Source organism: Amphiprion ocellaris, chromosome 10 (genome assembly GCF_022539595.1).
Source record: "Amphiprion ocellaris isolate individual 3 ecotype Okinawa chromosome 10, ASM2253959v1, whole genome shotgun sequence".
Lineage (NCBI taxonomy): Eukaryota > Metazoa > Chordata > Actinopteri > Pomacentridae > Amphiprion > Amphiprion ocellaris.
Genome location: NC_072775.1, coordinates 19,345,360 through 19,362,535, shown reverse-complemented (window position 1 = coordinate 19,362,535; position 17,176 = coordinate 19,345,360). Strand labels below are relative to the sequence as shown.

Sequence of the window (17,176 nt, the reverse complement as noted above, 5' to 3'; positions counted from 1 at the left end):
AATTGCATGTCTTTTTTAAATTAATAAATCAATGTTTTACCATTCTCGGTCTGAAAACCTTCACAAAACACCATGAATTCATGCAAAACAGAGAAAAATCCCTAAATTGAAAACAAACTTTAATAGTCAATAAGTGGATCTACACTGTGAACAACAAAGTTTCTAAATCAGAGGCAAAAACTTTATTATGTGACACAGGTGAAGCCAGGGTTAATAGTAGATAATTAATCCTTCTTCAAGGATTTTTGTCTCTCACATTTGTTGTACATTAAAAACATGTTAAAATTCACATTTTATGGTTGAAAGTTATATATACTAGGCAGTAACTTGTGCTTATTCCATGTGAATTAAAGGACCGTACAAGTGTTTTTTCCCCATTTAGCCATTCTACTACAGATCTGTGTACACTACTTTACATCAAAACCAACCAATCAACAAGCCATACAGCTGGATTGTAGAAATCTGAATGTATTCATTTTGATAGGCTGCAGTGAACTTTCATTCTGTTCAATATTTTCTGTTTACTCGTATACAAACCAGTAAACAAACTCCATGTGTATTGCTTCACAGTCAAAATCAAATCTGCATCCCTTTTGGTAGATTGTTAGTTGTTTTTTTTATAGTGTTCAGAGATGAATACAAACCCGTGACTGTCTGGAACTTTAGGAAAAATGCAGTACAACTTGTCCTGAAACACTGCTAGCAAAAGTGTGACCTGTAATTGTCAAGTAAACACTGCAGTACAGTTCTTCACATTTTCATATCTAAAATAGGAACAATGGATAAAAAAAACCTGAAGAATACAAACTGCTGCTAATTTGTTCACACATAAAGAGCTGCATGTGTATAGCATAGGACTTTCAATATGTCCATGTAGATGTTTCCCATAGTTGTATTCCTCTATTATCCACTGTGTCATTGGAGCATTGTAACATGTCAAGGTCTAAATCCTGCTGAACCGACATGAATAAAGAGAGCCTCTGAACACTACAATGTCTTTGCATGAACATGTGGATGTAAATTGAATGTTTGCACACGAAATGTGCTCTAGTTGAACAACGCTGTATATTGGAACTTTAGGTGCATGTTTTTTTTAATCATTGTAGACATATGGATTTATTTCTGGCTAGGCTGAGGGTTAAGGTAAGTTTTCCTTCAGTGAGTGTGTCTAGATGTATTTATACATGTCCATACGTGATGAGTAGTTTAACATAACTAGACTCACACTACAGGCAATCTGTGGTATATATAAAATAAATTTGTTGCTGTTTTTGCAAACTACATTTCTCAGTTGATTTAAATCTTCAAGAAGAATGCACAAGTGCAAAAATTAGGATTTTAATCTTCTGAAAAGCTCTTGAAAAAGGTGATTTCCTTCCCACCTTGGAGTAGTTTGCAGTCACTGCTTTATCCCCTAATTAGAAGACATCTTGCTTTCAGCCTCATTATTTTATGTTGTTGTTTTTTATTAATACTAACGATCCAGGTGAAAACAACTGCCCACAATACAGGAAATGTTAATTGGATTAAAAATAGTATGCTACTCATGTGAACTTCTTTGCTTAACATGGATTTCTTTTGCTTCTCTTCTGCTGCTGACTCCAACAGTTGTCCTACGTGGATTAACCTACTGAAGTCCACCAGCTGGAGGGAATACAGCACGACTTGTTTGTGCTAGGACACACACGCATGAAGTGTGAGCAGCGGTGAGACGACGCCTGGATCTTAGCCGTAATTAGCAGCAGGATCCAGCCCCGCGCACTGCCTGCTGCTGATCCGCTCCGGGTTTTGCGCGCTGCCCTCCACAGCCAGCTGCTGCAGAGCAGGGGACCGGTGCGTCGTTTCTCCTCGCCTTGTTTGCCTCCAGTCCGGCTGTAGCTCTGACTGTCTGCACGGCGTGTGGATGAGGCGCAGAGGGAACAACCGGGAGCGCACCGAAAGCCAGCCTAAAGAAGTCCCGCTGCCCCGCAAGAACCGCACCGCTGGAGCGCCTCTCAGACGGACCGAGCAGCGGGGGGAAGACGTGCTCGGAGTTTGATTTATTTATTTTTTTTGGGAACGAGACTCGGGGTGCATCTCGTCTCCTTGAAGTGATCCTTTTTTATGCAGTCTATCCGTAGCGCTCCCGTCGGAAGGAGCCCGGGCGCACGCACAAGAGGAGGAGGAGGAGAAGGAGGAAGGAAGGAAGGAAGGAAGGAGGGAGAGTAACGAGCAGTACTTTTGAACAGACCCTTCGCCATGGAGCTATCCGTCCGGTCCCGGACGTATTGGCTTGAAGAAGAGCAGATACCTGCCGCTGGAAGCCCCAGCGTCTGCCCGCTGTGAGGAAAGTGGAGCATGCAGCCGAGACCCAGCCGTCTTTGTGCGACCCGCCGCTTAGTTTCTGGGGGCCTCTTGTGAAAAAAGGAGTGGAGAGGAGGGGGGCTCCTGGTGTTGATCTGAAATTCACACTCCACGCCGGGATCCATATTTTGGCACGGTACCGTAAGTAGCTTTTAAAAGCTCATGTTTGAATCTTTCAGGGGGTGATGCTGGGTTATGCCTCGTTGAATCAATACCATTTATTTACACTCCCAGGATAGGAGAAGCCAAATGTCAGAAAACGGGCCCACGGGCTCCTCCAGCAGTTTAAAACTGTTGTGATGAGATCAATACATAGCCCATAGTGCATGATGGCTTTTATTTATTTATTTATTTATTTATTTTATTTTTTAATTTATTTCTTACCATTCAGGCTTTTAATTAATATAGAGTTGCTTGTCCACTGGGATCTCCAGGGCTTCAGTGTGTATTTCCATATAATTAAAATTAAATTCCTTCTCCATGATGTATTTTCTTGTACACCAGTGATAATATTCTTCAGTTTTTACATGTTACATATTTTGCTTTATTTAAGATTGCACATCATGACAGAGAAATACTTGATATGAACCAAAAAAAGAAAACCTAACGATTTATAACGTATTCAGCAATGATAATCGGTGAAAAAACTGGAGCTCACACTAACATCTCCACCCAGCCCAGAACACCAAGAGCTAAGTAGCTGGATGTCAGTTACTGTCTCCATTTACTTCTCCATTTTGCAGCTATAAAATAAGATCATTTCACAGGGCATGTATAATTCACAGACCTGAGCCAGCCATGTGTGATGATGAGACACACTCTCTCTCACACACACACACACACACACACACACACACACACACACACACACACACACACACACACACACACACACACACACCACACTCTGACACACACATAAACACACACACAGACAGAGTTTTTACAGGCTGAAGGAACCATATCTCATTCTCACGTGAAGCTTTTAGAGATAGGGCCGCATAGACTTCAGCAAGAAACCACAGGAGAGCATCGGCTGTGCTGGGCCTGAAATATCAAGGTTAAATAACATTTACACACAATCCATACAGGATTGTGGTGCAACATTATATAAGCCATGCTGTCAAGTTAGGAAACTGAAGGCTTCCCCTGGCATGTGCTTATATAACTGCATCACGCAAGAAAACTATAGATGACTTTTCAATTCCAGCTGTTTTTGGGGCACAAAAGCAAAGCAGCAAAATTTCAGGATTTGGAGCGGGGGGAGAAACTGCAATGTTATTATATAAGCTATGTATGCACAGTGTGAGAAATTGTCTTGCCACCAAACAAATCCGAAGCATATTTTCACCGTGACCGCAGATAAGTTTTTTTGTGTCATGCCAGCCATTTTGGAAGGACTGAGACAAAAAGTCTCCTCGGCCGGGGATGATGTTCAGTGCGTCTGCTTAATATTGACACAGCCATCAGTGATCCCTGAAGATGAAAAGGTCACCTCTTTGGCTGCCAATAGGCTATAATACGAGGCTTTATTGCTCAATATAGATGTTGCACTTTAGAAGAAAAAACGCATTTTTACTTCGGGGTAAGACCAAAACAAGTGCTGGGACAGTGAATGGTAGGAATTCAAAGAAAGAAGAGGGGGACAAATGGTCTGCTGCTTCTTCCTCTCTCCCCCACATCCACCCTCTCTCTACCTCCACTCCATCTCTCACCCACCCCGGCCATGCTGGTTTGGTCCATTTGTCTGTGTTGTCTTGGGAGGAAGTGCCATCTCATCTCACATTGCGCAAATGGTTTCAGTGCAGGCTAGTGTGAATTCTAGCGGGTTTTTGTAACTGCCAATTTCCATATCAAAGTGTCTGCATTTCAATAGGGAGAACTTGAGCTACCAGCCCCCTTCCTCTAAGCAGTTTTGTTCTGATGGAGCACTGCTGCTGCTTCTGCTGCTGGTGGAGGCTACTGACAGGATTGCTGGACATTGCATTTGGGTTGTGTGTGTGTGTGTGTGTGTGTGTGTGAAGCAAGTGTTTGTGCTGGAAACAAGATTTAGTGTGGATTTGAAGAATTTGTTGGCCATAATCTTAACACCAAAAGCCATGTATTTAGTGGAAATTCTGGACGCCATTCAGAGACGTGGTCATGTTGAAAAAGATTTCTTCTGTTAAAACAATTTTCCTCAGCATTTCTCAGTACGAGCATAAAACACCAACAAAGGTCTGTGTTTCATTTTCTAGGAGAAAAGGAGCCGAAAGCATGCATGGTGAGGGTGGAGAGGAGGGGAAAAAAAGCATAAATAACTTGCTGAAAATCTGTTTACACATTTTAACTGGTATTTTGGCCACAGCGATATAACTCAAATGCTCCGAAATGAATTTGTTTTCAAGTGCTTTCTTGCAAAATAAATGGTCTAATTCAACATTCAGCGAGTGCAGATGTAAAGACACAGAGCATTCAAGCACTGAAAGACTCCCGAGTTCCTCGCGGTGCCTGATTGTTTTTCTGTCGCAGAGATAATATTTATTTCCAATTCTGTGCAGCTGTTGTTTGTCAGAGAAAGAATGCGGCAAGACACTGTTTATTTTGATGGATTTGTGTTTTTTTTTTCTTTTTCTCGGCATACATGGCCTAATGTTCACTGCAGTTTTAGACAGGTTAAGTAGTTGAAAATAAACACTCATACACATTTGCCGTGTGCACAAAGAGAAACAGAAGAAAAAAGCAATTTCTTACCTTTGTGCTTGCCCTTACTTTGAAAATAGGATCAGCATAGGTTAATAGTGAAAGAAAGTGCCGCGTGTGAGATGTTATTGCACAGAGACAGGGAATGTAAATGCCACTGGAAGCGCATTAGGGGTCGGTGGCCCCTTCATGGCCATCCTGGTTCTGGGTAATAACATGAGCCAAATGCTCCCCAACCTGCCAGAGCAGGAGAGCTTCCTCTGCCTCCTTTGTTCGGACAAAATAACATCACAAAACTTGTGAGAGAGGCGAGAATAGGAGGGCAGTTTTCCAGTTTTGAACCCAAAGAACAGGACGGAGGAGGGGGAAAAAAAAGAAGGACTTCACCTGCCATCTTCACTCACAGCAGGCGGGTTTGACAGCTGTCTTGTTCAATTCCTCTGACTCGCTCACTGTGAAAAGTTGGACAAACAAATGGACAGAGAGGAGAAAGAGGGAGTGATGAGTAATGCTAGATGAGACAGTTCTGATTGCACTGATCCTAGAGGAGACTAGTGCTTTACATGCGATGCATGGTGCATGCTCTTATGAATGGTGTAGCTCTCTTCCTGTTACACTGGCTTTACAATTTGCCAACTTCTTCTGCTGTTTGTGATTTCTTATGCTTCCAAAGACTTCTGACAAAGCCCAGAGAACAGGGCTCCCTGCGTAGCATGTGTGTAGGAGGATAGGGCAGCAGCTATTGCAGTGGCAACTGTGGGTAAGTTTGTCGAGTGAAGACAAAAGTGAGAGTGGAGTGGAAAGTGTGCTGTGCTGAGCTGAGCGTAGTTGTTCAAATTATTAAAAAGCTGCTGAGGAGTAGAGGTGCATGTATTCTGCTCTGTCGAGGCTGCTTTCACTGGAGAAACTGGCATCAGTGCTCCTTCTAAGATGGATTTCTTCCTGGGTGAGTGTTGCTGCAAAATGGTCTGGAGTGTAGAAACTAGTGTGTGAATCGGAGTGGATGACACCAAACCTGACATTTACAGGTGATGCCTTGATGAGCCCCCTCCTCCCACTTTTTTTTTTTGAAACAACACTGAAGTTTTTCTCAACAACCACACGAAAGAAGTGGATTTTTTTTTTTGTGTGGCTTATTTAACAAAGCGTTTCAGGGTGAGTTCCTCATTCAGTGCGAAAGCCCATCATAGCCATTTTGTGGCTCGCCCCAAAAATAAAGAGACAGGCGACTGGAACGAATGATTATGTGTTAGGGTAGTTAACCCGATGGATGGATGTATGGTCTTTTTTGCAGAGAAAATACATCTGAGGGAGAAAAATTCTCTCCCATACCACCACCTCCTGTGTTTAAAATGACAGTTAACTTTCCCCCACTGGTTTAAAATGGATGTTTAATGATCAACAGAGGCTCTGAGCTTAGGTCTAGCAGTCACGCTGGCTCTATATGCGCTCACTGCCGAGCCTCTGCTAAGAAAGCTACCCCCTCGGTGTTGTTAAAGGATGCTGCTGCTCGAAAAGAGGCTGATTCCTGAGTGATGGATCATCACAGGTCTCTTTGGGGCGTTTGTTAACCCTTTGGAGTGTGCAGATCTCTCCCAGTTGGGGAGCCGTCGGCGGCCTGTGATGGATGTGTCCCGGGTCTTTAGGCTCCATATATCAGAAGATTAGCACTGACCTGTGAGTTGTCTGGGCCGCCCTCGGAGCTTCTTCTCCAACACTGGCTGACATTAGCATATGAGGACACTGCTCTGTCTCAGGGGGATACAAAGATAGTGTTCTTTATTTGGTTCTGTCATACTACGGGTCACAGGAAGTGTGCAGATTAAAGGCTGAAGGCTTTGTATTGGTATTAGGTGTATCTGACAGGTCATCTGTCTTCAACCGAGGAAACGCTCCTCTCCTCCTCAGATTTCTAAATAGTATCATACAATTATCCTCGAAATTGAAGTTCAGGCTATGCTTCACTGCAGACAAATCTCTCTCTGTTCCTCCTTCATGGTATTCATGAATCATATAAAAATGTAAATCAGTCAGGTGATGTAGGGTAACATTGTTATTTCTCATTGCATTGAAAAGAGAGAAAGTGGAACAGGTATACACCCACACCCATGTTTTATTTTCCAAATGAGTAATCTGTACGCCGTCCACATGTGATAGACAGCTCGGATTCTTCTATTAAGTGCTTTCACGTGAAAGCCCTGGCACATTTGCTTCCTGAGAAACGAGTTATTTGGCATATTAAAAGGCTAAATTAAATATTATAGTGAAGTTCTTTCACTTACCTCCGTTTTTGCTGCGAATTCTTTCAAGTGATCATAAAATCCTTCTGCATCTAGTGCTCTCATGCAGTGAGTTTCTGCCCAACGCTTAAATGTCACCTCCCACGGTATTGCTGGCATTTGTTCGTATTGTGTCTCTATGTATAGAAAGAAGACTTAAAATGCCAATTTTCGGGGAGCTCTTGTGTGTTGCAAAAAAAAGAAAAAGACACACGGGATCACCTGCAGTCTGTCGGGTCTTTGTCTGCCATGTCTAATGGCTATTTGATGCCTACTTGATGTCACTGTGTGTCTGGTGATGAAGCCAATGTATTTTCAAGGTGAGGAGATATTGTCAAAGCCCTTGAACGTTCTCTTGGCTTTGATTGGCAGACGTTGTCACAGAAGACGAGGAGTGGTGGGAGTCGCACGGCAAAGAGAATCTATTACCCAGGATGGCAAGGCGTGCTTTCACTGTGTGTCAGTGCAGTCAGCCATCTTGCTCTCTGTGTGTCTGTAATGGTCCCTGCTCGGTGCAGCGAGGGAGCAGCTTTCAAGTTTAATTCTGTTGCTTGCCATAAGTAATAATATTGATGTTTTCTACTTGGGTTTCATGCTACGCCGGATTATCTCATAAAACCATCAGCATTTGGAGCGTCCATCAGTGCCAGTGTGTAACCTGTGTTGTGATTACTGGCAGTCAACATTAAAAAAAAAAAAAAAAAAAGCAAAGTATTGCAACGTAAATGGCTTTCTGGCCAAAAACAGGCAGTGTAGAGCTCAAAACTCAGCTGAGCTCTTTCTTGTGGAGTTGTGCTGGTTCCGCCATTTCAAAAGCCCCCCTAATAGAGAACGAGGGAGACTCTGCGAGTTGCAGTGAGAGAAGGGAGCTTGTTGTTGATCAGCCAAGCAAATCAGATCTTGATATTTGAAGAGTGAAGTTGTGATTGCTAATCACCCCACTGCTGAGTTTTAATTAAGAGACTCATAAGCATTCTGTCATTTCTCAGCAGAACATAGTCAAGCGTCAGATGTACTTAAGAGAACAAATAATTAGTTGTCTTAGTAGTTAGGGCTACAAAAACAATCATAACTTTTATTGTAGTGTGGATTAATGAGTATTTCATTCTATGTACTTGCATTTATTTCAAATGTGACAGCATAACTGTGTTTTATGTGGGGTTGTGTGCTTGACACTTCTGAAAACATATCTTGACCTCATTAAAGGATAAAACGGACTTGTTTGGAGCAAAGCAGCTCCAACATTTTGTGCATGTGCTTATCACCAAAGCAAGCCTGAAACTAATCTTAAACTATTTTCTCTGGGATATTGCTATAGATTGGACTGAGCGTATTTTGAATGGGTAGGTTTCTGTCCTGTGCTCCTAAGACCTTTGTTAGGACATTTTAATTACAGCAGAGCTGGATGTAATTGATCTAGGCTTAGAGGGATTTCACTGTCAATGAGAATGAGCCTGGGCGTTAATACAGCCGAGCAAACGCTTCCACCTCCGTGCCGCACTAACTCACACACACACACACACACACACACACACACTCGTGCAGAGGGCTGGTGGAGACGAGAGTCGCCGGCTATCCCCTAATTCAGCGAGGCGTCTGTCTTTTATGTGTAACGGTTAAATCAGCCTTGCAGGACTGGCACTGACACGACCGAGTCTTCCTCTGCTTCCACTTTAACATATCTGTTGCCAACATTGTTGCCACCTGGAGTGTTTTCTTACGAAGCACTTTCCTCATGGTTCCATGTTGTCACCCACAATCTTTAAAATTTCATAAGGCTCTTAGATAATGCTTCCCGATGAGGGTGAATTATTGATGGTCTTGTTCGTATGAGTGGGACAGGCCAGGCTTTTAACTCTCTGAGCTGCTGGGTCCCTTATCCGGTAACTAAGGGACACCGCACAAACACCCAAAGGAATGATGTACTGGAGGAGGAGAAAAAAACGGAGGCAGGGGGCTGAAAATAAAATAAAAGAAGCATGCATCCTTTACACTACTGTTGGGCTAAGCCACAGCACAAGGGAAACTTGGCAGCAGAGAAAAGCATTGCATCTACAGAAGGCTTTTCTGTGTTTTTGAAGCATTGAGACATGGTATGGTGGCTGTGTATTGTTGCTTATGTCTGTCGTTTGTATACACAGTGCTCTGGCTCTGCTTTTTCTGTCTTTTTAGAAATCCGTTGCCCAGATTCGGTGTGTTTATTACCACAGAACAATCAGACAGTGCTGTGAAGTGTCAGGTCAAGGACAAAATAGGTTCGTTTGTGGTCACTGGAGCTGCAACAATTAGCTGATTATTCAAGTAGCTGTTCAAAAGAAAATTAATCCATAGCTATAGATTTTTTGCTTTTCTCTCTTATTGATTTTTGTATATTTTGGGGTTGTTGGTTGGACAAATCAGACAATAGGAGAATGTAAGAATTGAGCTCTCAGAACTGGAACATTTTTCACTAGTTTTTGTTTTTTTTATAGAATAAAATGTCATTCAATAATTGTATAAATGGCAAACAGATGAATAACAACAAGTTACTGACCCGATGGTGCAGCTTATTCGCAGTCAATGTGGTTAAAGTTGACAGCTATCGAAGCTGAAGCACAGAAGTCCTTCTGCAGTTTCAAAATGGATTAATGTGGTTATATAAACCCTCCGTATTGGTATATACTTGGTCCAAGGAAGCATAAATTGTATTTATGAACGTTTCTTGGAGGAAGAAACCGCACAGCCTAAAGTCTAATCTGCTTTTATGGTGAAACTGAAGTCTGAGCGGCTCCTTTGACCCTGAATGACAAACTGTGTAACATGCTGCAGACACAGAATGCTTGTCTATGTCTGTCTATTGCAAATGTAGCTGCATTTTAGTAAAACCAGTCCTTAACCGCTAATTGTACACCCGCACACCCTGACAGCTGTCCTGATTCTTATAGCACGCACTTTCATCATTGTTCCAATTCATTCTCTCTGCACTTGTAAGGCCCTCATGTTTGCATTACAATGGAGAGAGCAGAACAAACTCATGGAAATACTGGTAAAACGTATAATTTAGCATGCAGAGACTCTGTGGTGTTGTCCTTTAAGCTGCATTTTGGGCTCACTTTTAACATATATTTAGAGATGATTTGAGCAAAAAGTGTTACATTTGGTCCTGGAAAAGTGTCTGTCTTTTGTCAGCATGTCACAGATTTGGTGCATTGAAGCCATGAAATCAGGCCAGTGCTGTATTCCAAGATTCAAGCCAATTTTTTGGAAGCCTATCCAGTTGTTTAGATGGCTGTTGTATAATTATGTTTTTTTGTGTCTGTTTTGAGGTGTTGACAGTTATGCTGCACCCATGAGCTTTTCTTTAAAATGTATTTTTGTATTAGGAGTCTAACCGCTCTAAAGGAAGAGATATTTTCGGCCTCACCTGTCAACCTGGTCCAGTTTTCAAAATCAAAATGTGAAACCGCTTACGGCTTAATCAGGGATAGTTACTCTTAAATAATAACCCAGAGACGGTCTCAGCAGAGCCCGGAACAGCACAAGAAAGCAATTATGTACAAAGAAACAAGAAAAACAAGTCCAACCAGTTTCCATTTCCCAGTGGAAAGCTGTAGATGGATGCCTGTGTCGTGGTTTCCAAAGGAACAGACAGAGTGGGTGGACAAATTAATAGAAACCAATACTGGGAAAAAAAAAAAGACTTTGAATTGAAAACAAGCACCAAAACCATCCAGGCTCATAGCGCGTCTGTGCATAATCAGTCAGTGGCTCATTTCCAAATCTGTATGGCCAAATGGTACATCAGACACTATGGCTTAAAGGTATTAACTTCATTTTTCAAACCTGAATGAAATACTGTATCCCTGCAAAAGGGTTTTATCTTATCAGTTCTGGAATACAGAATAATTCCCCTAAAATTAAACCTATGAACTTGGAAGACAGCAGAATAATTCAGGATTGTTCAGAGTTTTAAATGATTATTTCAACAAATTGAATTAAAATACAAAACTGGCCCTGTGGGACATGCAGCACATCTGTGAACTTAATATTATCTTCCTGCTTTTACTCCAACACTCGTAGAATGTGTTTAATGTTTCCAAAACAGAGCACACACCGTAACATTAGCTGCCACAAGTAACATATCATCAATCATGCCCAATTTTCCTTCTCCCTTCATTTTTAAATTGAAATTTAACTAAGTTTCAGTTGCTTTTATGGTGAATGGTGCCTAGATGAGTAATCAGTTATGGGTCAACCTCAAAAAAAGGTTAATAGCAACATTTGAACATCATGTAAGTAACAGTTCTCAACTGTCATTGCTTGAATAAAGATGTGTTTGCTACAAAAATGAATAATTTTAAATCCCAGCGGCATTAGTCAACCATTGTACTATATTCAATTCTCTTCTTTAAGAAAATAAACCTGTTTTTTTAACCATTTCAAAAAGAAAAGTGAAACATTTGTCAAATTTTGTAACACGAGCAGCAAAACAACAATATAATGAAACGTAAAATAATGATTTAAAGCTGCATTAATCAAAAAAATTGATATCACCACAGCTGAAATGACTACATGCGGTGTTAAAGGGGTTCCTCACAGTGATGAACCCACAAATAATTATCACCCAAATCTGCATTTCCCCTCAACCCTACAGAGGGTTGAGCTTTCAGATTATTGCTTTGGTTTCATAGCCTGCAACTTTACTGTTGTGGTCCACTCTCACTGCTCTCATATCGTCATTAACACGCGCAGCAGGCGGTTTGTTTTTCAGGAGAAAAAAAAAGCATTAAAAACCCGCTGCACGCTACCTGCCCATCATCAAACAGCAGACAGACAAATTTAGAGACTAGCTAATAATGAAGCATTTACCAGCTTAAGAGCTCGAGATTTCCCTCAGGAGTTTTGAAGACCACGGCATAGCTAACAGCGTCTATTGGCTAGAAACGCAACTTGAAATGAACGATAATGCTGGTGTGTAACTGCGGGATGTGTAATTAGGCAGTTGTTTGCTTGCAGATCGGCAAAAAAACACTTGGCGATAATATGTTGTGTTTACAGCTTACTCTGCTGGCCCTAATCCTCAAATCAAACTGATCAAAAGAAAATTATATTTATCCGAGCAAGCATTTGATGCAAATTTTCATTAACTGGTGGTACCAAAGAAATACTGAGGTTCATGCAAAGCCGAATAGTGGGTGTGAATCAAAGCTCAAAGGCGGAGGAACACTGATTCCTGCTAGCATGACTGGTAGGTAACCACATTAAAATTATGACCGGAGTATCATAAATTATGCATCATAATCAGAAAAATATCATATGAGAACTAACACCTCTGTGAAACATCTTTAGCCATATATCTTTGCTGGTAAAAAAGCAGGTATTAACAGTCGCGACGCCCTTCAGAAAACACTTCCATCCAAAGGCCGAGTCATAAACATGCAATAAGTTAGCTGGCACCGAAACCTTTTTCTTGCATTCTGATGGGTTTACCTGCAGAGAAAAGCAGTGGATGTCTGCTGTGGACTGTTAAACATGGTGGTGGGTCCTTAATAGCATTGGCAGCCCTCTCGCGGGACTCATTAGGATTGACGATTACTCCACACAGCGGTGTAATGGCCAAGGTGTATGAGGCAGTTTTACAGGACTACTGTAGCTGCACCCCACGTTGCAGTGGTTTTATGAGTTAAATCAAATTCCTGGTATGGTTTCCCCTGTCACCAGATCTAAACTTCCTGTAAGATCATGGAAAACCCTGCTGAAAAGAGTGCGGGGTTGGTTTCCACCTCCTTCAGGTCTCCCACAGTCAGTCACTTAACTCCTGTAAGAAAATTACACACTTGCAGAGTCGTAGATATTGTGGTCTTACCTTTTCTTGCCATAATTTTGATGGTATTTCATTTCAACAGATGTTTACACCATCATTTACTGTAGCTCCCACACTGATCTTCAGTTATACTACTGAGGTGTTTTATTTTATGTGAGTTTGAACTGAAACCCGGTCAGTTGTTCAGCATAATTAAGTTAGAATTTTGTATTATGACATGTTGAATAATAAATTATTTACATTGTCTTTGTGCAATATTGGGCTGTAATTCAATCAACAAGATTGGGATTTTTGCCTGATTATGTTCATAAAAGCTCAAATTTTTTGGCTCCATTCAAAATTTTAGGGCTGAATTAGTACTTTGGTGCTGCAACTAACTTAAAAAATAAAGCTGGTTATTTTCTTGATTCAGGATTTAATCATTTACTGGATAAAATGTTACAAAATTGCAAAAAATGATCTTCACATGTTTCAGCTGTTTTGTTCAACCAACTGTCCAAAACTCAAAGATGCCCATTTACAGCAATAAAAAACAGCAATTAATTGATTATCAGTAAGTAGTTGCTGTTAAATGCTCTCTTAGTGGCCTCGTTCTTTTCAGCTGTAATTTATTTTGCTCGATATTTGAACTTGTTTTGTGCTAGTTATATGATGATATACCAGTCAGTTGGTTTACCGAGATAAGTTTGCAGTTAAATATGTTGCTGCATTAACCCTCCTGTTGTCCTCATTTTTGGGCACCAAAAAATATTGTTTCCTTGTCTGAAAAAAATCCCAAAATTCAGCAAAAAAATTCCCCAAATTTCTTAAAATTTGCAAAACCTTCAGGAAGAAAATTCCAAATAATTCCTTCAAATACTGCCTTAAAAAGTTTTATTTTTTTTAAAAAATCCCCCAAATTTGGCAATAAAAATATCTTAAGTGATTACATATATATCAGTAAAACTTCTAATATTTTCTTTAACAACATTCACAAAAAATCAACCAAAATCCAGCGAATTTCGCTGGATTTTGGTTGATTTTTTTGTGAATGTTCTTAAGGAACATTTTTAGCATTTCTTTTGTTCCACCAAAAAATGTTCAGAGATTTCCCAAAAATGTTGAAAATGTGGACATCAGAAGTTTCACTGTGAAAATATGTATTTTTTCCACATTTTCAAACTTTAAATCGGGTCAATTTTGACCCTCAGGACGACACGAGGGTTAAATCCTACATTCATGAAGGTTTTAATGTTCAGTTTTTGCTTTAACAAGAGATTAATTCCATTTAGAAGCTGTAGTTTGTGCTGCTGTTGAATTGTGAGTGTATGTTGCAATCAGAGAAAATAGTCCTCATCAGTATTGTGATGTTGATTTTAGCCTTAGTGTAAAATAACACATGACGTGTTTTTTTTATAATGTCATACACTAAACTTCTGCTTTTTTAAAAAAACTAAATCTACTAAAGATTTGCAAACACACTGTGCAGTGATAACCATTGTGCTCATGAGGGCACATTACAGCCCATAATTAAGGTAAATTAATGCATGTCAGTCACGGAGGACACTGAATTAATAGAGACCACACAGACTGTCCACAGTTAGACTGCATTCCATGTGCTGACCATGCATAGGTAATGTGAAGCAGACTTTAGACCAGAATACATTTTAAATTGGACAAACATAACAGTGAATCTGCTCCAGCACCAGAAGGATGGCTGTATCAGTGTGTGTGAAGCGAGCCATGAAGTTGTCATTGTGGCGTTGTGTGTGCATTAAATTGTTCTCACTTGAGAGGATCCACATAGATTTAAATAGCGTCTAAAATCAGTATGAAAATGCAGTGAGCATGAAGTGTAAACCAGGATGTCAGGAGAAACATAACAGCTTGTTTGAGTGATGTAAAATGTCAGATTAACAGCTATGTTTCTGTGATAAAAATAGTCTCACTATGTGAGAAGCATCAACATAACAGCTGTATGTCTGAAGTACGAGGAGGGAATGGTTGCACTATTGGCAGAATAGAGTAACTAATCATCAAAGTAAGATGAGGTTCATCCAAAGCTATTATTAGAAATAGTCTACTAATTTGTTTTCAGTAATAATTAAAGAAATTATGAACTATTGTGGCTTTGCAAGATGACTAAGCGGACATGCAGTCGATGCTGTGATTTCTACTTCACATTTCAAAATCCTGCCCCCTCCCCCTTTATAGTGTTCGTTTGATTTTCTCACTAAAATCAATTTGAATTCCTTTGACCATCCAGCTGAGAAACCAGATAAGACAGGCTTTGTGACTTCCGCTGCCCCGAGTTCTGCCTCTCAGGCTTAATATCTGATTGGTGGATATTGCACCTGCAGCACTGAAGGTAGTAGTGGAGGCTAGAAAGGCTAGTGGAGGCTTTTAATTTACATTTTCATTTACAGTCAATATTATCATCAAAAGAAGCTAGAATTGACCATGACTATATGTGTGTGTGTGTGTGTATATATATATATATATATATATATATATATATGTAAATATATATATATATATATATATATATATATATATATATATATATATATATATATATATATATATATATATATATATATATATATATATATGGTAAATGATTATTCTAGCTGGAAATGGCTGATTTTTAATGGAATATCTACATAGGAGTACAGAGGAACATTTCCAGCAACCATCACTCCTGTGTTCTAATGCTACATTGTGTTAGCTAATGGTGTTGAAAGGCTAGTTGATGATTAGAAAACCCTTGTGCAATTATGTTAGCACATGAATAAAAGTGGGTTTTCATGGAAAACATGTAATTGTCTGGGTGACCCCAAACTTTTGAAGGGTGGTGTATACGTGTGTGTGTGTGTGTGTGTGTGTGTGTGTGTGTGTGTGTGTGTGTGTGTGTGTGTGTGTGTGCGTGTGTGTCATCGCTTCTGAAACCACAGCTATGTGTTGCTTTTAATATTAGTTTTTGGCTTTGCAGCAGCTACTACTTGCTCCCGTCAAGCATTAATGGTGTTTGTTTAATTTGCATATATTTCTCATGAAACTGCTCTTCACTTTTGGCAACAAATGTGTCACTTTGTTATTATCCCACTTTGTCAAGTGTCCCATTTGGATGGGATTAGTGTTATCAGCAGGGAGGTGGGGAAATGTAATCTAAAATGGAGCATGTCTGTAAATTTTTGCCCCATCTCAATCTTGCCATGTCAGTAACTTCATGTGGGATTTTAGCACTCGACCAAATCTGGGACCCCCTTTGCCCAGCAGAAATAACCTCAGCCAGACCTGTCTGAAATGACAACCTTGAGATAGTTTGCAAATAATGTGTCATTTCCTTCGGGGGAGAAGAACTCTGCAGGTTTTTGCTGGCTTTTCCCCCAAATCTGAGATCACTGCGGTCCAGATGCAACATTTCTTCTCCTCCTTTCCTCTTCTGTCACTGTTTAAACAAGTTGCTGTCAAATGCGGAAATTAAGTTTGATTATTATGATACAGTCTTGGTGGGATGGCAGCACATGAATGGAGTTCTGTAATGCTGGAGACTGATTACACAGGTTTCTCCTCGCCTGCATGTTGTTCATTAACATCACAGATGTTATGTATTAGTGGCTACGTTCTCCTAAAAAACTAATCCAGTCTGAATGGGGCTATAGTGTGTAAAAATTTAACATCATGTCAGTGCATTTTTCCCCAGAAGGTGTGAACATCAACATATCACCCGCTGGAAACGTGTTGAAAGTGAATGAATGTGTTGTGCGTTTGCTGCTGGTGTTTAGCGGGTAAAGGTGGTGCTCACATTGCCAAGCCAATCAAGGTTTCCCTCGTAAAACTGCTGTTGAACATTGGAGTGTGCTGGAGGTGAGTAGTGCGTGTGTGCATGGGTGTGTTTGTGTGTGTGTGGGAGTGCTAGAATTATACGAGGAGGAGGCGAGAAGTGAGGCTTTTAGTAAATTTATGAAGAGACTGATTGAAAGGAGAAACCTCTCTTTTCAGTGTCAGTGTCAAGCTGCTCTCTGCTTCTCTCTGGTGACCCCACTGCTTAACCAACTGCTCTGAGGTCAGTCTATTCATTTCAATG

The 17,176-nt window shown here is 40.5% G+C and overlaps 1 protein-coding gene across 13 annotated transcripts in view; it reads left to right on the top strand.

The window, feature by feature from the left end:
• The first annotated feature begins 1,779 nt into the window (after positions 1 to 1,779).
• LOC111579000 (adhesion G protein-coupled receptor L2-like) overlaps positions 1,780 to 17,176 on the top strand; it is an 85,791-nt gene continuing 70,394 nt past the window's right edge. For 6 of the 13 annotated variants that reach the window (XM_023286052.3, XM_023286046.3, XM_023286049.3 and 3 more), the window contains exon 1: positions 1,787 to 2,484. The gene's annotated coding sequence lies outside the window, so the exon portion shown is untranslated. Of the gene's footprint in view, positions 2,485 to 17,176 lie in introns of all 13 variants that reach the window. The other 7 variants (XM_035955373.2, XM_023286050.3, XM_035955372.2 and 4 more) reach the window with 3 other exon arrangements.